The following is a 21,680-nucleotide window of genomic DNA, read 5'->3' on the forward strand; positions in this document are numbered from 1 at the left end:
GGGAAGAATGAGGCTCATTTGGGGTTTACTTCCACAAATATACACCTCCTTGTTGATTCGCATTTGATATAAAATGTACCAGTTAGCACACAGTAACTGGAAACAAATGAAGGAGTTGAAGTATTCTACATTTTGCAACATGTCCAAGATTTCAGAACATGGATTACATTAGTCCAACAATCAAGAACATATTTTTGGTTCTGGAAACTGCTTTTGGATTTCACTTATTAAAAAACAAATAGAAAAGAAAAAAGGCAATCCTATTGTCTAGTCAGAGGAACAGTTTGCCCAAGAAAAGAGTCCCTTAAGCAAAGGAGAAAAGATGTGGAGATACATGCTAGCCTCCAAAGCAAATATTGTTCTCATTTACACTGATGAGAATCCACAGTCATCTCTTGGGTCATTCTGAAGTAGGAGAAAAACTTGGCATAAGCAAGAAAAGGTTATCATGCCCTTGGGCCGCTGACTCACATGGGCTCTGATCTGGGTCCATGTGAACACAAGGGGTGAAATCCTGTGCCACTGAAATCAATGGCAAAATTCCCACTGAATTAATTGGGTAAGGATTTCTCCTCAAATGTCTGGTACAGAGCCCATTAAGTAAGTGCAAAACTTCCCCAAAGGAAAGGCTGCACTTTCCTGTATTTTTTTCTCTCTAACTTCGTTTCTTTGGTTTTCCCAGCATCAGGATTATTTCTATATTAATGAGAAGTCTGTGTGCGCTTCTTGGTAGGATAAAGACTTCAGGTAAGGTTGCCAACATGTGTGCCAAGTACTGCTAAACATGCTGATGACTTGTGGGAGGACATGAGCTTGTAAATCAAAATGCCCCAAGCCGTTTACAAGCTACTATCCAGTCACTGTTGGAGATCATTATCGTGCCTCCGTTGATACACAGCTGGATTTGAAAACTAACATGATTTAATGTACTTTGGTTTATCCTGTTATTGCTGAGCACTGCTAATGACCTTGTAATTTAAACATAATATTCATATTTTTATGAATTTTGACTGAAAATGTTTCCCTCAAAAAAAGGAGATGAGAAATGAAGGCTTTTCATGAATCAGAAAAAAGTTGGGGGAGGTTTGTATGTTTAATTGAGGAAGAAGAGTATTTATAAAAAAATAAACTAAGTTTTCCTCTGCCTTTCAGGAAGAATGGAGCAGATTTTTAAGTAATAAATCCAAGGTATGTATCCACCAAGGGGACTGCATAACAAGATGGTGTAATAAACAATTTTTGACAGAGGTCAGAAAGGTTACCAGCAGTTTGTGTGACTGAAGAATTTGGATAACAGGATTTAATTTTTACAGTTTAAACTAGATATTGGCTGAGAGGAGGTAAGCATATGCACAGGATTGTGAGAGAAAGGAAAAACAATAAGACCAGAAAAAGAGTTACTTTAGAAAAAGAATAGGGATGCTACAGTGAAAAAAGAAAAGCAGTGGCAGTGCTATACAGCAGACCGTGAAGACTGAGGATATTCCAAACCAGTAGGTAGTAGAGGAAAGAAGTAAATCTAAGGTTACGTTAAAGACTGAATTAAAAACAAATATTTTATTAGTCCTAATGGCCACTGACAGAAGGCTTGTATAATATTATTCCGGTTGAAAAATTTTTGGAAGTTATCAGGTTTAACAGTTGTGTTTTATTCAGGATAAATGCAAGAAGCAATTATACTCTTTAGGGAGTCAGATAGTTGCAGCAATGGGAAACATCATCCAAAACAAAGGTATATGCAGCACTAGTCAGGAATCTGGCTGGAGGGTTTTCACTCTGAACTGAATTTAAGCATAAAGGACAGGCTATTGCTTTGACAGATTGATGAGGATGTGAGCAGACAAGTCAAAAACACAAAAGATACTAACAAAAAAATTCTGAAAGCCAAGAGTGTAACAAGACTGAACACTGGGACTTTAGCTACCAGAAGGAACCTAGCAAAAGTTTTCCATAGGGAAGCTGAAAAATGCTTGGGTCCAGGAACAGCACAACATCATACTTCACAGATAGCTGGAAATTGTCTAAATTGATGCTGGACTCCACAGCCCATCCCCTCTTACACCAGAAACAACATGAAGGGTTTGGCAAATTTCCCCTTTCCTCTGCTGCCTGTATATATGGGAGCTATGTGCCATGAGAAGGAACTGCTGGCCTCTGATCGGAGGACACACTGTGTATGGTCTGTGCATGTGTGCTCAGGAAGACCATGGTCAGATCCCTGATCTCATGGAGATGGAGCAAAACAATGCTCTGTGAAGTCAGAGCTTGTGCCTAAAGAATCCCTGTGAGAAAGCAGCTCAGAGCCACAGGATCTGGTTCTGCATAAGCATTGTGATGTCCAGGGGAACTCCTGCTGGGCTCAGCTCTCTCTCTTCCTTGTCAAAAACTGAGCTACGTGAGGTTTAGGCTTGAGCCCGGACACTGTTGCAAATTGATTTTGTTCTTCTTCGCTGTGCCTTTTACATGCAAGAACTAAATCAGATTTGAACAACAAAAAGGAAGAAAAGAAAAAAAAAAAAAAAAAGCTTTTTGTCTGAATCTACTTATCTTCCAGCACAGCAGGGTATTCATTAGTCAACTTCTCATTTAAATGTGTTAGCTCTCACATCTCTTTTGGAGTGGACCAACTGGTTTCCTCTGGGATAAAACCCAGGTTTGTTTCTTGGAGTAGCTCTTTGCAAAAATCTCTCCCTACAACACATGCGGACAAAATGGCTTAGATTTGCTCCAGTAGCCCTAGGACCTCACACAGTCCCCCAGTGCTAACCCAGCAGATCCTGCACTCCATATTCTCATGTCCTGTTTCAAACATATTTCCTGGGCATTGCATTAAGATGCATTTCTCCAGTGAGCTTGTATAATTTTGGGCACTTGAAACTGGCTCCCCACGGTGCTGCATTAGCAGCATTATCTCAGCGCTCCACATGGAGATCCTGACCACACCTGGCCACAGCATGGAGGGACCAAAGTTGAGCAGCCTGGATGCTTGTCTTGGCATCTTGAAGATCTCCTGTGAGCTGTGGGCATTGCTGGGCTGGTTTGTTCTCTCTCTGGTCTCCCTCCAGTACTGTAACAGTCCATTCTGAACCCTCTGCTCTCACACTACTTGCCTCTTCTTCACTCTTTGTCACCCATCTTTAGTACTTTTAATCTTCATTATTTTTCTTCTAGGTTTTTACCTATCCCAGGTTGACAGTTTGGCTAGGGCTCTGCTAGTGCCTGGTCCTTAAGGAAGATGCCAGAAGTCCTGCATTGCCTGGTCTGCAGGGGAGTACTTCTTCCTGGGGCAGACGTCTTAAGGCATATAGAGGTAATCTTATAGCCTTTGTTTCATTGTTTTCTAAGACATGTTATATATATCTTTCTGACACATTCAGGAGAATCATTGAAGCATCTCCTGTGAAATTTTCCTGCTGCAGGATCCCAGTTCTTGACATCAACTATACATTCCTCCTAGGATTGTTCTCTCCAAGGCCTCTTCTGAACACTTTCACAGTAGAAGAAAATTTCAGAAGTGATTGAAAAAAAACTGAGGTGTTTTATAAGTTACTCCTGAAATACTTTGTTGCAGTGATAGTAGAGAAATGCAAATTTGAGTCTCATCCTGCTGGTGCAAACCATTGACTTCTTCATTGACTCCTCTGGAATTGCACCAGGGTTGTGACAGAACAGCCAAGTGTCAGCATCTTTTGGGAAACTGCTGGTCTGTGAAATGAACAAGAAAAATGTCTTCCCCTAAATTAGTGAAGAAATATGACCTAAAGAACACACTGTTTTCTTAGACCCTGAACAACCTTGCCCCTCTGGGTGATTAGGTCAGTGAACTTTTACAAATCGAGCTTATTGAAACCCTGGGCTAGTTTGTGAAACTGGAGATTTGCAGATGCAACAAAGCACTCATGTGTGTATTAGCCATGTAGTTGTTTTTAGTTTTCCTACTCAGGGGATTATGGCTCTCTAATAAACAGGTGAACAATCTGACCAGCCTTCAGCTTAAGAATGATTATAGGTTGGTATACTTCAAAAATTAGGAGACAGCAAGTACAGAAAATGACCACAGAAAGACACACTACAATTTGTGTCTCTTCTTCATACGTCTTGCTAATTTTCATTATTAAAATCATGTAAAATTGCAGTTGAAATTGTTAAGCATGTTTGTGAATTGATTAGGAATCTTAAGTTTTAAATATACATACTCAATATCCATGATTTCAATTCATCTTCCAGATACAAAATTTTCATCTAGGTTGTGGGTTCAGTATCAGTTAACATCAAGTGCTATTGCTTTCCTGAGCATGTGAAGCTTTGCTGATATAAATTGCTTAAGATTTTAGGGCACATTAAGCCATAGAATTTGTGGCTTTTTTGTGCAGCATCCAAACTACCAAAAATATAGTAGGCACCAGTAACATGGGAAAGCTGATGACTGCATGGTTGAGATCTTGATGAATACTTCTAAAAACAGTGTTAGAGAAGGGACGAAAAAATTAGCAATTGAATTAAGATGCTATGACATAATAGCCCATGAAGAATTGAATATACTTGAAGGAAAACCGCGTTAAGTCTGGAAGTATGTGTCTGCAACTGAATAAATAGGAAGAGAATCATGTTTAAAACTTTTTGTTTATAATCATGAAGTCTTTGTGTAATTCCATCAAGTCAAGAGTAAACGCTCGCTGTCTGCCCAACACAACAGCACAAGTTGAGTTTGTAGGATAAACACAAAACAGTAGCATCAGTGAGCCAGCAAACCCTTTCACATGTTGGAGACATGCAGTAGAAGACCACCCACAAAATTCATTGCAGCAGAAGGCAGTTGAACACAGTCCATCCACAAGACTCTTCAGTCCTTTCTCCGTGGCTCTTAGTCCTGAAATAATTCAAATTTGGAAGAGGTGCAGATGACTGGTATCACTAAATGTGTTATTTTAGAGAGCAGCATCATGTGACTATTTAATTTCCTTGTCATTTCCAGTGGTCATCACTGGAGTCTTATTCTTCCATTTTTTTCCCCTGAAATCTCACTTCCATGGGTGTAGCCCTTCAAATTTAGCACAGTCAAACTTGGCTCTACCATGCCAATTTTGTAACCAGCAGCAACTATTTTTTCCAGCTGGTGAAAATGTGTTACCTTTTGCCTCAGGCTGAGAAAATGACATCCTCTCACACTATATTCTTTTTTTTTTTTATTTTTAATCAATGGTAAATCCATTTTCACCTTCCCAAGAGGATTTCTTCTTGGCTCTCAGTGCAGGAGGATGTGGTATTCCCTCTGCCTTCCTTCAATGTTTATTATTGCTGAGACATGCCATTTTTATTTCTGATGAATATTGTATTTAATACTGTTTAGTAAAATCTGCTTAAAGATCCTAGCTATTTGTAGATTCTACAAACAGAGTTCTTCCAAAACTTTCACCTGGGATAAATTAACCACAGGAAAAAAAAGGTTTGGAATGTAAAAGTAGCAACAGGCATTTTGTCATCATGACTAACAAACAGAAATCCGTCTGGACAGCCACTGGAATTCAAAATATGGATTGTCCCAGCCTTCCTTCTGTACTAAATCTTATGAGAAGTCTTGCACTTCAAATGTAATATCACCAGTCAGCAATGCTACTTAAAAATATCTTCCTTACTTTTTCATTAGGACTAGATCTGGCTGAGGAAGTGTCTGTAGCCCTTCATGAACTGGTTAACTATTAGAGCTGCATCTAAATAGGGGAGAAGGAAATGCTCTGTGGGAGAACTGTAAATAGGGGTGAACAGGAAATTCTTTTTCCAGCTATTAAGAACACATCCACCTCTTGCTAACATTAGGTTCTGCCAAAATAAAATTAATAAAAGTGTTTGAGTTTTGGGCTAGCAGTAAAATGTTGCTGATCTTAGGCCAGTGGCTCTAAATGGTCCTGGCTGAAGGAGCCGGGAGCTGCTTAGTAAAGCACAATGCACTTTGCTTCCTCCAACATCACCAGCTCTTTAAAATGAAGTCAACATGGTAAATGATTCTGCATCAGTTCCTTCACCTGTAGTGATCTTCCCAACATGATCTTCAGGGATAATGCATTATCTGCTGCAGTTAGTGGCATCTATACATTTATTTTCAGAGGCTATTGTTCTGAATAAAAAATTGGATAAAGTTAACATCTGTGTAATCTTCTAGAGGAAAAGAAAAGTCAGATTTTGTAGGTAATACTCAAAATCAAAATAACACGCAATTTTATTTAATTTTATTTTTTAACAGAGACAGGATTTTTTTTTTCTGCTTGCTGCATAAACTGATCTCCCATTGAATTCAACTGCCTTTTATGTATAGAAGGTTAATGCAAAGTGCTGGAAATTAATTTTATAGCCATTCTGTGGTACCATCATGATTGCTAGGCAGCAGTTACTCAACAGTATTAGTTTTCCCCTGTTTCTCACAGATGACTGTTAATGCTTGGGACCATAAAAGGCTTGATGGTATTCCATTAAGAAACAGTGAGGATCATTAATTTCATTTCACCTTTTGTTGTGAAAATCAGCACACCTTTGAGGGCACCACAAGTATGTGTGTGTATTTTATACACATCTGTGTTCACAGTCACACGTATCCATCTGTTTTCACAACCTTGTGAACACATACTCCTCTAGCTATGAAGGTATATGCATGTGCATCTATGTACCAGCTAGACTTGCTCTCTGCACTTATGGTATTAACTATGCAAATCATCTCATACGTAAATGAAAATCAAGGCATTATTTATCTGCGTCCCTTTGGTGCTTGCTGCATAGTCTGCACTCAGAAAGCAGTATATTCCCTCTGATCTTTTCATGATGGAAATTACTTCAGCTTGACTACTTACAAAGACAGCTGGCTCTTTACTGCTCCCCTGGTCTGAGGCCACAGTTAAGAGCTGACTCCTCACATTTAAAGGTCCCACTCAGCTTGAAACGTCACCTAATTATATGATTTGTATAGTATTTCATGTGGTTTCAAGTGAATGATGTGGACAAAGGCAAATCTCAAGTCCTATGACCAATAATGGGTTCTATTACCCTTGATGGGATAGATTTGTACTGACAATCCCAAGCAGATATGAGAACTGCTGTGATGTTTGCAGCAGGTTTTCTGCCTGAACCAGAGAAACCAAAGCCATCATATTTGTGAAAGGGCAGCAGGGCAGCAGTTGAGTACAAAAGGTTACAAAGAGAGAAATCCCTCTTTTTTTCCTTTTTTTTTTCTTTTTTTTCTTTCTCAACTAGAATATTTTTATGACATTTGCTTAAAAGTGGCAAATAGCAGGCTGTGGCTGTAGGTAGCTAGATGGAGTTGTTTTTGGCTCCCGGGGAACAAAGCCAACACTCAGCTGAGTTGGCAGGCTGTGCAGGCAGCAGTGCCAGTCATTTACCTCCCTTCTTCTCCCTGATGTTTGGCTTTGAGGCTGTCTTGCTGCAGGAGAGGTTTTTCACTTTTGGCTTGGGCAGTGCAGTGGCCTCTCCTAGTTCCCAAGGGGAAACTAGTTATATATAGGTGAATATACATATCCAAAAATGGAGACCCACCTCATGTTTCAGAGTCCCTCTAGTTCCAGGTGAATAGAAAACTCACTGGTAGTCCCCACTAACTGACAACATGATCGTGGACCAGCCTGTTGCTTGATAAAAAAGAAATGAAGAAAATGTTTGAAAACACCCCCCAAAATTGCACGTGGTCTGAAGTCTGAAATGATATTCCTTAGCTAGGACCTTAGAATAAATAATTCCATGGCTTTTGTTCTTTTTTTTGTTGAATGAGATTTTCCCACTATTCTAAGATGATTTAATTTTATTTTGCTTGGCAGTAAGTAGATGGTATTTAATATGTTAATGTTATTAATAATGCTTGGCATGCAGCTAACTCCTTCCATCAGACTCTCATGGCCCTTTGGTGAATGAACGTCTGAAATATTTCCCTGGAACGGCAGGCATTAGCTCAGTGTTGTGCAGACGCTGTGTGGGATCTGGGAACATAAACCTGATTCCCATAACTTGCAGCTAGATTGTAAATTGGATTACATGTTCATGCATAAGAGAAGAAGTAAGAATACCCTTTGTATCCCTCTCTGCACAGTGGTCTCTGAGTGGTGGATAATGATTTATTGCTATTGTAGGAACATAGTAAATTAGTATCCTTCATCTGCCATGCAAAGGGAGAATAAGGAAAGATCTGAGAAGTATAGATGTGCCTCTGTTTACAACACCTTGTAAAACAGCGTATGACACTATTTTCTTGCCTAAAAGTCATTCTCTGACCCTGAGACTGAGGTCCTCCCAATTTCCTGAGAATACAACTCTTCATTGCAATGCATGGTAACTCTGCATGTGTCTCGATCATGGTAAATGTGAAATCCTGTAGCTCACTTCTGGAAGTAAGCAGGGCTGGATCACTTTGCATCTGCAGGGTTTCCAAAGTGGCACCCAGGTCCCTGTGGAAAGATGTGAACTGAAAGCATAAGACTGGTGTTGCTGCTGGTAGTTTGAGTAAAAAAAAAAAAAATTAATTATAAGAAAAATTATATATATATATATATTTAAAAAACAAAAAACAAAAAACATGAAATCATACTTTCTCATTTTCACTAGATAAACTTTTTCCAAAGAGGTGTTAGAATGACCTTTTATTTCTCTGTGGCCAACTGCCTGTTCATTGCATTAAACTCTTCCTTGATTTGAGGTTATCAACAACTGAGACAGAGTTACAAGTCCATCTATGTCCATACTTTGTGCGAGCTCACAGGTATAACCATATTATGTCTCTTCCATTACTTGTCTAAAACCAGCCAGTTGTCTCAATCTATTTCTAAATGTACAAGTGTCTACACTGAGTAAATAAATAGTAATGTAATTACAAGTGGCATATGCATTATGCATTGCTGTCGTCACAACATTTCCTCTCTAGGGTTTTGATGCAGGAGTTACTGAGCTAGACAAACACTTGATCACACCCTCTGCAAATAGGTCAATATATGCACAAAACGGCTGTGTGGGGATGTGGTTGGAGGAATTAAATTTAGACAGGGTTTATCCAGTGATTTAACAATAGCTTAATTTTTCCAGGAATCAAATCTGGTTAAGTCATGTGTAATTTAGGAAGAAGAATAAAGAAATTCATACACAAGGTGGGTCTAAGATAGATATTGTATGTACCTAGAATCTAAATAAAATTGTATATTTTTTTGGTGGAGACATAAAAAACCATAGCTATTTTAAACACCTGTTCTAGGAACTGGGGTTTCTTTTAGTCCCTTCCATATAAGCACTTTTATTTTTTATTGTACTTGCAAAACACTCAAGTGTATCAACATCTGCAATCAGAACATCTCCATGTGAGGTCCTCAGATAGCCAGCCCTTTAAGCTTAACAAAGAGAAACAGCTGCATTGAAGCGCCTTTTGGCTTATATTTGCAACATCATCTTGCATATATCTTGCCAATTGAGAGGAAAAATAATATCACAAATCTTTTGAATTCATTTCAAGTCAGCAACAAGCTACAGATATCTTTAGGTGTCTCCAGTGTGGGTATTTCCACCGTGCCTGACTAGGACGGAGTTCAGGCTGTGATTCATGTCCACCAAATATTGACAACTAATTTAGGATAAGATAAATCGCACTATGAACTCCATCCCCTAGGACACAGTCAAAAGAATCCCACCACTACAGTATGACTAATAGTTTTGGCCTTCGGGTCATTATTTCTTGAATTATTGTTGCTAGGCACCATTATTACCCTTCTATATTATTCATTGTGAAAATATAGAAAGGAGGCTCCTAAAGTTTTACAGACTTCAGTACATGCTTAATTCTATTTAGATTCATTGAAGTAAAGGCTTTGCAGTCTTAAGTTTTATTTAAATTTAATAATTAGTCAGTGTTACAAAACATTTTTCTTATACACTTTTCTTATTTAATTTTATTTTTTCCCCTAAAAGAAAAGACAGTTTTCCTTTGATTCTGTCTTATCCTTTTAGGGTGTGGTCCATGACATTCAATGACACAAGAACATCAACAGGCAATGCATTACATTAAGTACCAATGAAACATGACTGAGTGAGGATTATGGTTCCCCATTTCAAAAGCCTTTTTTAGATTTCCTCCAAGGTTTCTCTGTGTGGCCTGTTGATTCATAAAACTTAAGGGGAGGTTGTGGCAAAACATCTAAATGTAGAAAAAAAAGATAGTTAAAACTGTTAGAATGCATCATTGTGTCTGGAAATATCTTTTCCCCCATGGCCAGTATTTTCTTGTCCATCTCGGAGGTTGGTTTCTCAAGGAATCCTCTGTGCTTGTGTCACTGCAGTATCCTGGGATCAGGACAGCTGGCTTCATGCCAGCAAGGACCTTGCCTTGATGGAAACTACAAAAGTAGTGTTGTCCTTGGTTTTACTTTTTAATTATTATTTCAAAGATAGGGATCTCTTTCATTCTTCACATAGACACAAAGTGATGTATCCGAAGAGACGTGAAGATAAAGAAGCAAATGAAAATTAAACAAAAGGGTTGTATCATTCATTTGCTTGGAGAAAAGACACAACTATGGACTTGTCTTGGTTTCTATGAGATGGTTATAAAACACAGCTGATGCCCTAGTATTTTATAAGTCCTCTCATTACTTTGCATTGACCCCAGTGAAAAATCCAGCTAAGGTTTTCATAGTCATTTCCCACAAATGCTTCTTATTAACATGTAATCTTTATATGAACTGTTTCCTTTTATTTGAAATTAAAAGTGCAGTATTTTGGCATAGATAATCTTTCTAAGCACTTCATTAAAATGATAGTAAAATTTATGTGATGGGTATACTATTGTTCAAATAGAGACTTTATGGGCCAGTTTAGTGTCACAGTTGAGGAGAATCACATATATAAATCTTCAGCAATCAAATACCTATAAGAACCTCCCCCGCAGGAGCACAGCACTTTTTATTAATAGCACTCATGTCTTACATGTATAAGGAGGTATTGCGACGTTTCCCCATTATTAGAGAAGAAAATAATATAATCATTCACTGGAAATGATGCAAAAATAATGGCTTTGCTTTGTTAATTCTTGTCTGTAAAATTGCTTCAATGAGTATAACAAGGTGGCCGGCTGTTAATAAGGCTGCAATGTTTAATATAAAGATAGAAGTGATGTGTTAATGTGCATTGTCATTCTCACTCACCTTATCTGATGATTTTGACATTGTCTGGAGAAACAGGCAGAGGTAATTTGCTTTCCAGCCCTGCCAAGAACTATATACATGTCGTGCAGAGGCTGAATGTCACCATCATTTCTCCATGGGCTTATCTTGGGCCTGACCCAATGTGTGTTGAGACTAGTTGATTTTTTTAATGATTTTAATGGGAGTTGAATGAGACTTCTTCTTTAGTGAAAAATCATGCAGCATATTAAAGTCTTCTATAAGTACTTCTGTAACACAGGTGATATTAAAAACCTAGAAATGAGTTTCTGGTGTCTACCTTCATACCTTCATAAAAATATTCAGATTTTTTTCTCATACATTAGGATAAGGCTCTGGTTGGGCAAGTATTAGGAAAATTCTCATTTCATATCATAGCCCCCCAACAAAGTTATTTTGGAATAACAGGTGAAAGACTTGGCTGATCAGAGCATTAAAAACATATGCTTACATTTAAGTATATTAGTGGATTTACTGGCATCAGTGAAGTGTGTCTTCAGTTTCATCAGAAAGGAAGGGAGAACCTCCACAGATGATGTACCAAGTCAGGATGTAAGTGGATTTCTCTAAAGACACATGGATTTTGATGCTAGGGATGTTCTTTCTCCATTGCAGGACTGACCAAGCCATTATGTACAGGCGGAGAGGCTAAAAAGAATTGTGAAAATGAAGGTACATAAAAGTGCAAAACACAACTCTGTGCTGTCTTCCACGTTCATATCACATGAAGTGCTGTGGAATGATCAGGAAAACGCATGTTGATAGCTGTATTTTATTGCCTCTGTGTGACTGAATAAAAAAAATGACCAGGATAAAAGGTCCATAAACTTGCTAAGCTGCAGTTTTTGTCACTAGATGGCAGAAAAAGATGAGTTATCTTGTATGATTAAACCATTTTTTTTTTAACATATAAAAAGGATGAAGTAGGTCTGAGTATCATAGCTAACCAGAAATGATGCAAAACCCACTTATCTAACTCTCTACTAAACCTGTTTCCGTGCCATGTTCATTAAAGCTAAAACAAAACAATGAAGATCCTTTAATGCAAAAAGTGGCAGAGAATAGAGGAAGCTTATTTAATTACCATGTGTGGGAAAGCCCATTGCTTATATTTACTTTGACGGTTAATGTTTACATTGGGTGACCGAAGGACCAGCTATTCCATCCAGACGCCCTGCTGAGTTCAGTGGGAACACAAAATGTGGAAGACTCTATCCAATGCACCCTTGTGCCAAGGGGAAGAGATCCCATCTAATTCTCCAGTACTGAGATGAGTCCTAGCAAGGAGGGGTCCTTTGAACAATCAGCATTCAGCACAGAGTAGCCAGCACAGGATGCTGGGGGTTTGCACAGCACTAAGCAAATAAATGACACACATTCCGCTTCTCATTTGCCCCAGGGTTACACGTGCCATACTTGGAAAAGATCAGAGATTTTCCCTGGGAGGCCAGCCACACAGACTGAGAAAGACACACTAGATTATATCTGCTTATTCTTTCCATCAAAAGAGCTCAACTGTAAAAGCTGCTTCACTTCTGAAATGGACGTGAGAGCATTCTGGGGATAAGCTCTGTTTCATGCCTACCTCTGGACTTCTCCCAGATGTTTGATCCTCAGTGTCTCCCTGTCATGGTCAGTTCCCGTTGAACAGCACCATATAGCAAAGCTTGTTCTCTCTGGCATGCACACAAACCAGCTTGGGTCATCACAATATCATATGCCTTCTTAAGTGGTTCCAAGAGATTTATTTTCCTCAGATTTCTAGGAGATCTAGGTAGCACCAAGAGATCATAGAATCATAGGTATGTGTTGGAAATGACCTTAAAGACCACCTAGTTCCATCTCCCTGCCATGGGCAGGGACACCTTCCACTAGGCCAGGTTGCCCAAAGCCCCATCCAGCCTGGCCTTGAACACTTCCAAGGACGGGGCATCCACAGCTTCTCTGGGCAACCTGGTTCAGTGGTACTCCTCTGGACCTGCTCTAACAGGTCTATGTTTTCCTTATCCTGGGGCTCCCAGGGCTGAACACAGTACTGTAGGTGGGGTCTCAAGAGAGCTGAGTAGGGGGGAGGATAATTACCTCCTTTGACCTGCTAGCTACACTTTTGATGCAGTCCAGGTTATAGTTGATTCTCTGTGCTGCAAGTGCATATTGGCAGCTCATGTTGAGCTTTTTGTCCACCAGTAACTCCAAGTCCTTCTCCACAGGGCTGCTCTCTATCCACTCATTGCCCAGACTGTATTCATGTTTGGGATTGCCTTGAACCAGATGCAGGACCTTGCACTTGGCCTTGTTGAACTTCATGAGGTTCACACAGGCTCACCTCTTGAGCCTGTCCAGGTCCTTCCAGCATTTACCATCAAATCTGTATCTCTTCATTTTAGAGACAAGGTTATCATGCAGGACTATATCAAACACTGTGCAAAAGGTGTTATCAGTTGCTTTTCCCTTCTCAACCAATGCTGTAACCATGTTGAAGAAGGTCATCAGATCTGTCAGGCACGATCTGCCCTTAGTGAAGCCATGTTCACTGTCCGCAGTCACCTCTTGGTATTCCATGTGCCTTAGCTTAGTTTCCAGGACGATCTGCTCCATGATTTCACCAAGCACAGAGGTGACACTGACTGCACTGTAGTTCTCTTTTCTTTTTTTTTTTTCCTTTGTTAAAATAAGGTCTATGTTTCCCCTCTTTCACTCAGAGGGAACTTCAATGGACAGCCATGACTACTCAAATATGGGTACTGGCTTAGCAACTTTGTCTGCCAGCCCGTAGACTGGTGCATCTTCACTTACAAGTACTGTCCAGATTATTTTGTTAGTTTAGCTACTAATGGACTTTCGTGCATGCTCAAAGAGCCTGGTGGGCCTGTCAGATTCTTGGGACAGCTAGTTGTGTGTGTCAGGGAGCTGTAGAGAAAAATGAAAGAAACATCCCATGAAACCTGAGGTGCAATCAAAATACAGAACGTTTGCACGTTTGCATTACATTAGTTGACCAGTGCCTGACCCTAATTACTTTTGCATCCAGACCAAGAATATAAAACACCTGGCTATTTTTTCCATTTTTAAAAATAGAATAAATGTGCCTTATTTAGCAGATTTACAACCTCAGCATATGTTATATTTATTTTATATTTTATATTAGTATTTGTGATAATTTGGGCTCAGCCTAGTATAAAACAAACAAACAAAAGAATTTTCTCATAATCTTTGACTAAGGTAAGGCTTTAGTTAGTACTACAGTGAATGTGATGTTCACTACAGTGAATGTTTCAGGCTATGGAGCCCTATGCGAAGTTAATGTTTGCTATAAAAAGCAATCCCACAAATACTTTTTTTTTTTTAACTTTCGTTTGTTTGTTTGTTTGTTTTCAGTGTTTTATTTTGTGCAGTACTTTTGAGAGGACTTAGAAAGAACACTGAATGAAAGAAACCAAGAGGAAGATATCATAAAGGGAAGAAAAATAAACTTTTTAACAAGTACTTAACAGTCTAGGGTCACAGTCTATGTAAATATGATCTGCTAATTTCATACCAAGACATTATAGCTTAATGCCTTTTATTACAGCTTTTGCCATCTGCTTTAATATTTGCAGTAACCAAGCAAAGGAAACATAACAACATTCAAGTGCCAGGGATTAGATGTGGGGAGGGCACAACAGAAGCTCACAGCTGGTGGTGAAGGCATGGTTGCTACTAGGAATCAGAGATTTTGGGAACCTTCACTGACACGTTGTAGGTATCTTTGAACTGGTATTACAGCATCGCCTTGGAAAAAGAGACAACTATTTCAGGGATTATAATTCCTGTGATGCTTAAGCCAAGTGGATACTTGTACAGAGCATATTCAAGGTCTTACTGTTTCTTGCCCCTGTCGTGACTTAAAGCATCAAAGCAGTTCAAAATTCACTCAATTCTATCCCATAGACTCGTGAAGCAAACACGAGTTGAAAAACTTGTGCAGCATCTGCAGTGCACAGCTACCTGCTGCTTCCATTCATCAGTTTCCTTGCTCTTTCTCAATGCAGATTTATTTTGGAAATGACAGTCACAGACCTCAAAAACACCTTCTCCTAAGTTCAAGAAGACCTCTTGGAGCACAGCTTTCTGAAGGATGGGGCACACCTTGCAAAGTATAGATTTAAGGAAAATTCCCGGTCCTCCTCCAAAGCAGAACCTTGTTGCTTGTACCATTCTGCCATTCTGCTAAGCAAGGGGCAGTCATGGTGCATGCCAGATGGCAGCTGCTGTGGTATTTTGATGGCACCCAACACCATCCCTGGAGCAAAGTATAGTTTGGAAATGTGACATTGCTTAGGTGGTTTCCTTAATGATCATCATGCTTATGAAACTAGCTATTGTGGAAAATGAGCAATGGATCACAGCAGACCAATTTGATGAGTCTTGGTATGTACATGGTCTGCTAGGCAGCGATCTGAAACCGCTAATCCCTTGTTCACTCATAAAGAATTATTTTTTCTATTATTTTGCCCTGACCTGCCATTTCAGTTAGGCAGTGTATCCAAGATGAGGATTTTAAGTCCTTTTTTATTCTTGCAAAAGTTCTGTTAGGAGGGAATCGTAATAAAAAGCACTAGTGAAAAATCTTGTTGTTTCTCAATTCCAGTATTCTCCTTCCAGGGTGTTTGAAACTAAAGTATGTCTTTACCCACTGAAAATGAGTAGAACAGACCCAACTTTATAGTTCTTGCTTACCACAGATGTTAACAATTAGTTTATACTTATTGGCATTAATTGCTGGATGCAAAGAGAGGGTACTTCATATGCTTCGTGGGACACTACTGAAAAATTTTGCAACCTTTTTGGTCATATTCAAGCTACTCTGTCCAAAGGCCTGGAATTGCTGATGGAAAGAATGATTTCCTCTGCCAGTTCTCAGAAGCAAGTTAGAGGGCAAAGCACACATTGTCTTTAAAGCTAGTTAAAGAAAGGATAACTTTTGTGCTTTTACTCTAGGCTGTTAGAAATGTGTATAGGTAAAGGAGTGTTCTGCTCATCTGCCAACCATCTATTATGCTTCTGATAGTTTAATAAATCCTGGTGGTTCAAAGCGATATCTTGTACAAATTATTTATAATCTATAAAGCAGGAGGAAATTTCACCACTAGCTGCTCCAGAGGATGTGGAAATAATGGGAAGATCAGACTACAGCCACAACATTCATTTAGATAAATTGCTTTTGTTTTAAAATAAACTCCAATAACTGAGAGACAAAATAACTCACAGTCAGACAAGGGAAATAATATGTTTTGCAGACATTTCATGGCAAGATTGGCTCATGTCAGGCTTCATGAGCTAAATAGGGTTGAGCCTGGCCTGTGTCTACAGTAAGACCTCCCAGGAAACATATACACAACCAGAAGTGTTGTTATTGATTTAGTAAATGATGCTTTTCTCACTGAATCCTAACGTATCCCCAGAGCAGGCCTGGGCAGCTGTGAGAGGGCATCTGTTGCATGACAAAGCCACAGAGTACTTTTGGCCATTACAAACCACTGCAGTCCTTTTCTCACATTCCCATCTTGCTTTGGCCACATTATCTTAGGCAACTGCAATTTCCTGCCACTGACTCCCCCTTCTCTCTTTCAAAACTTTGCACTGAAGATCCTGTGCCACCTCTCATCTTGTACAGTAACTTTTCCCAAAAGGTCAGCTTTTGTGTCCAGCAGACCTAGGGTATACACTCAGCCAGCAGGCACAGATCATTTTATTTTCAAATACGGTTGTGCTCTGCCATTTCGTGCTTTTTTGCCCCCCGATTAAATGTTTCCAAAAAGCCACTTCTTTCCCTGTTTCAAATTCTTGCTCAGATCTGATCATTACAAAAGCACAGCCATGAGTAGCCTGTTGGTGGCTGTATCACCACCTGAGACAGCCCATGTTTGCTTTACACTCACAACTGTCTGTATCCACCGGCTGCCTTTAGTCTAAATCTGTTAACACTTTAGGGTAGGATCTATCTTCTAGTTCCTTACTTGTGCTGGCAGTAGGGCAGGAAGAATCACAGTCCATGACTGAGGCATTGGCAGGAAGTCACAAACTATGAATCAACTGAATCCAGAAACACAAGAATTAAAATGGCCTAGGAGAGCAATAGCATATAAATGGCCTATGAGCACATTTAGTCTGGGAAAGTAAAGAAGTTCTTACAGTCCAAGCAGAGAGACTCTGGAACAGCTTTCAGCCCAAGTAATGAGGGAAAAAGGGGAAGCTGTTTATTTTTATAACAGTGATTTTGATGCTTTCAATAAAAGGGTCAGAACTTAGCAGTTTCTACCATATATATATTCCTGCTCCTTGATCTTAACATGTCTTAAAGACCTAAAAAATTCACACCTCATAGTTTGCCTTCTCTTGCTTGCAGACAGTGGCTGTGTCTACAGGCAGACCTGAACTCCTGTGCTGGAGCTACAGATGGCAAAGGCTCTGATGTGAGAGTTATGTAGTGGGAGCTGTGTGTGAGGTAATAAGCCTTGTTGAGAGACAGGATGTATTAGTCAGGGCACTGACTCTGCATGAAGCTAGCTATAAAGCCTCCAGACTGGCTTCGGTTTACATCTGATCAACTTGAAGCATGGGCAGGGTAGCTGATGTCTGTCTTCACCCATTCCCACATCCACATTGGTAATGCATACACAGCACCCCTTTCCGCTGCACTGCCAATGGGGCATTCATTTTTCATAAATAATGTTATACATCAGGTCCAATCTCTCTTTTCCATCAGTTCAAGTTACAGAGCTTGGAAACCAACCAGACCCTGCTCTATTGTCTAACTGAGGCCCTGTATATAAAAGGGCTGCATTAGGAGGGGGACTTGCTGTAGGAATATGTTTTTTGGTTAATGGAAACCATCAAAGTGAAAACACTCATAAGCTAATTTCTGTTGAAAAGAACAAATTGATCTTAATGGTTTTCAGCTTTTGATCGACTTATGAGGCATTTTTCAAATTAACCCTGTATGGTTGGAATTCGGTGTGCAGAAATCTTCTCTCTGGCATGTTGTCTGAGTGCAGCAGGCATCAGACTGTTGGAAGTCATAAATGGACAGCACCGAGACTTTCCAGATGTCTTTGAATGTATTTCCTCCTGAGACATGAAGAAGTGACATAGATTCACTGCTTGGCAGAGGATCATTAAGATGGCACCTACATCCTCTACAAACTCAGCACGGCAAAGCAGAGGAAGAGATAATAGTTGAGTTAATTCTGGTCCTTGGAGGGCTCAGAGACAATTAACCATTCTTAATGGTTTTGGTTAATTAGGACACTTCTCTCATGCCTGGCAGCTAAAGAACTTGAAATAGAAAGAAAGTTATCTTTTCAAGGCAAAATGTAAGGATTATTGTCTTTCTGCGGATGAAAGAGTTTACCAATAAAGTAGAGAAAGTCTACGCCACAAAGGCATTGTAAGTGAAATACATATCACAGTCAACAGTACTTGCTCCCAATCTATTTCAGCCAGAAAAGAAATACTTAATTTTCATGATCTTGGAAAAGATCAGTCAAGTCTGTGCCTGGGAAGAGTGTGTATGCTTGGAATGAAGGCAGCACAAAGAAACTGCTCCCACCCTGGCTTAATGGTCTCACATGGGTCTGCCTTTGCTGGACAGCCTCTGTTACTCCTAGATGTGTTGTATTGGAGACACTGATTTTCCTACAAAATGCTTGCTGAACAATGAGTGACTTTTCTTTCCTGGATTAATCAGTTTGCCAGTTTGCTAGCAGTCACCTGGAGATTACTCTAGTCACATGTGGGTTTTGTCTACCTTGACTGAAATGGAAATCACAGACATGTAAGGACTCAGGGAGGAAAGAAATCCTTCCTGCTAGTGTTCAGGAACTCTTTCGTGACTACTGACGCTCCTTAGTTCTGATATGGCGAAGCCCTGGGGGTATGTCCTAATTGCCTTTGCAGGAATTGCTGCACTGCAAGTAGGAGACAATGTTGTGTCATAGCTATAATAGAACACACATGGTGCACTCCTTCATTCATATGGAGCCTTTTTCGGATCCTTGTGTAAGGGAAATATGGGAAGCCGAGAGTGGACAAAATCCACCAGATCCAGGAGACATAACTAGTTGCATTTCTACTTTCTCTGTAATTGTGTCTTAATAATTCACTCAAATAAGGCTTCAGAAGGATCTCACTTAGGACAGGGTCTGCTGCTCTTAGATATGTATGCTTAACCTAGTTTATTTTCTTATTCTATTTTTAATAATACATTAATATTTTATTCTGACTTTACCTAGCTGTGCAATATTTTGGGCTGAAATATATAGAATACTGATCTCAGATATTGCTATTTTCTTTAGACCATTTTTTATTTATTAATAATATATTAAAGTCTCATTCTTTCTGTGTGTGTATAACAAACAAACAAACAAAAGCAAACAAACAAAAAATCCACCACCACCACCACCAAAAAAAAAAACCAACAGCCTTACTCTGCATCATTGTGTACACAACCCTTGACAAAATAGCCACAGGAATTTTAAGGAATATCAGAGTATTTAGATGGAATGATTATGTTGCACAATTATTATTATTATTATTTTATTTTTTTATTCAAAAAACAGAGTTTGCAACTGAGGCAGCTGAAATACTCAATTTGTGTTGGATGGAACAGGAATTTATTCCATGCTCTTCCAGGAAATTAAGAATGATTTTTGCTTTTGTAATGAGAACAAAAATGCGCTTAGCCATCAGGCTTGAAACAAGAAGAATATGACAGCCTGGCAGTCATTAACATTAGTGTTTATGGAGTAGATTTAATCATCCAGCTATGGATAATCACCTTTTTTCCATATGCTGTCTCAGCTAATGTAAGTCTTGAGTGTCAACAATGACATTATAGGAAGAGATCTTGATTAGAAAAAGAATTGCATATTATCCAGCTCTTAAGGGATATGACCAGTAAGCTAAATGATAAATGAAGCTTATGAAGCCTTAAAATGGTAATGAGAATTTATATGTACTGGATCCATAAATGCTGTATGATCCAACCAACTCTGCTGTGAAGTTGTCATAATTCCTGTGTCAGACAGTGTTGCTTTCTATGTAGCAACAGTATATTATACATTTATTTCAGGTACTGACAGTTTTACCTGTTAGCATGCATTGGTCACTGCTGAAGTGGAGTCAGAGCACAGTAGGGTCCAGAATACACATTTTGAAGTACAGGTACTGGAACTGTGCCACTGCCATTGAAACCTAACAATAAAGTGAAGAGCACCTTGCAATCACAGTAAGTCTGCAAATAAGAAAGGTAATCGTGGAAAAGATGAAAGAAAAAAGGTCATCTCAAGGAGAGGATGAACAATGAAGTTCTCAGTGAGCTACATCTTATCCAGAGGAATTGCTCTCTTTCTTTTGCTTAACCACTCTTTGTATTTGCAGTAGGGTCAGAAGCTCAACATACTAGGCAAATAGTACCAGTCATTTATAGGGTTGATAGTATAACCCCCTGGATTCTGTGCAATGTGATACGCGGGCAGAAGCTACAGCCAGAGTATAGAAATTACTGAAGAAAAAAAAAAAAACAGAGGCAGGAACAGCAGCTATAGAAACAGCTGGAGCAGCTGTTCCAACAGGAAGAACAGAAAAGCTAGCAGAATTTTCTGCTCCCGGTCCTAGATCCAGGCAACCCAGGATTCCAGAGCATGATTTTCTCCTCCCCTAAAGGTTTTTCTTTTCAAGAAAAAGTTAGGTGATGACAAACTTGCAACATTTCTGCAGACCACTCAGATGTGGTCCTTTCCCAGTTGTTTTAATTGTCACAGGCCATCAAGGCAGAGCTCTGCTTTGTAGAGCATTGCGGCTTCATATCATGAAGCTTTTCTTTCTTTTTTTTTCTTTTTTTTTTTTTTTTTTTTTTGTAGTGTACTGAAAACCTCCTTTCTGGATCTCCACAATCCTGTAAAAAAAGACTACCATGATTAGACTCATGCCTTCTGGAGGTAGCTGGGCAGCTGGGGAATGTCTGAAAGTGATGGTACTGATACAGTTTTCTCAGATTTGCTGGTACAACATCCTGGCAGAAGGATGGTAAATGTCATGAGGAAGTTGTTGGAGATCGAAGAGAATGTTAAGGTTATGAGGGACTCCTTGGGAAAGTCTTGTCCTTGAGAGCAGGACCAGTGATGGGAATGATGATACTGAGCTCCTCTTCATTTGTCCTGTTTCAAATACTAATCTTTCAGAGAGTCTGAAGCAGTCCTTTTGAATACGTGTTTTAAATGCGGGGTGTGTGAGTGTGTGTGTGTGGAGGAGAGAGGGGGGTGGGGTGGGAAGAGAGAATTTTCCCTCCCAGACCAATGTTTTTTGGGGGATGGTGAAAGCTTTTATTAATGTACTCCAAAAGTTTCTGCTTGTGACAACAGTTTATGGAAGAAAAAAGTAGAATCTGGCAAAAGAACCAAACAACAAGAAGATGGTAGCTGATTTCAGTAAAAATTCTTT

General features: G+C 39.4%; 1 long non-coding RNA gene across 1 annotated transcript in view; it reads left to right on the forward strand.

Moving 5' to 3' along the window:
• Positions 1-479: 479 nt before the first annotated feature.
• The window catches only part of LOC310893490, a 30,243-nt gene continuing 9,042 nt past the window's right edge, over positions 480-21,680 (forward strand). The window contains exons 1-3 of the long non-coding RNA XR_014579011.1: positions 480-747; positions 1,153-1,188; positions 3,172-3,310. This is a non-coding gene — a long non-coding RNA (uncharacterized lncRNA). The remainder of the gene's footprint in view (positions 748-1,152; positions 1,189-3,171; positions 3,311-21,680) is intronic.

This window comes from Anser anser (assembly GCF_964211835.1).
Source record: "Anser anser genome assembly, chromosome: 2".
In the NCBI taxonomy this organism is placed as follows: domain Eukaryota; kingdom Metazoa; phylum Chordata; class Aves; order Anseriformes; family Anatidae; genus Anser; species Anser anser.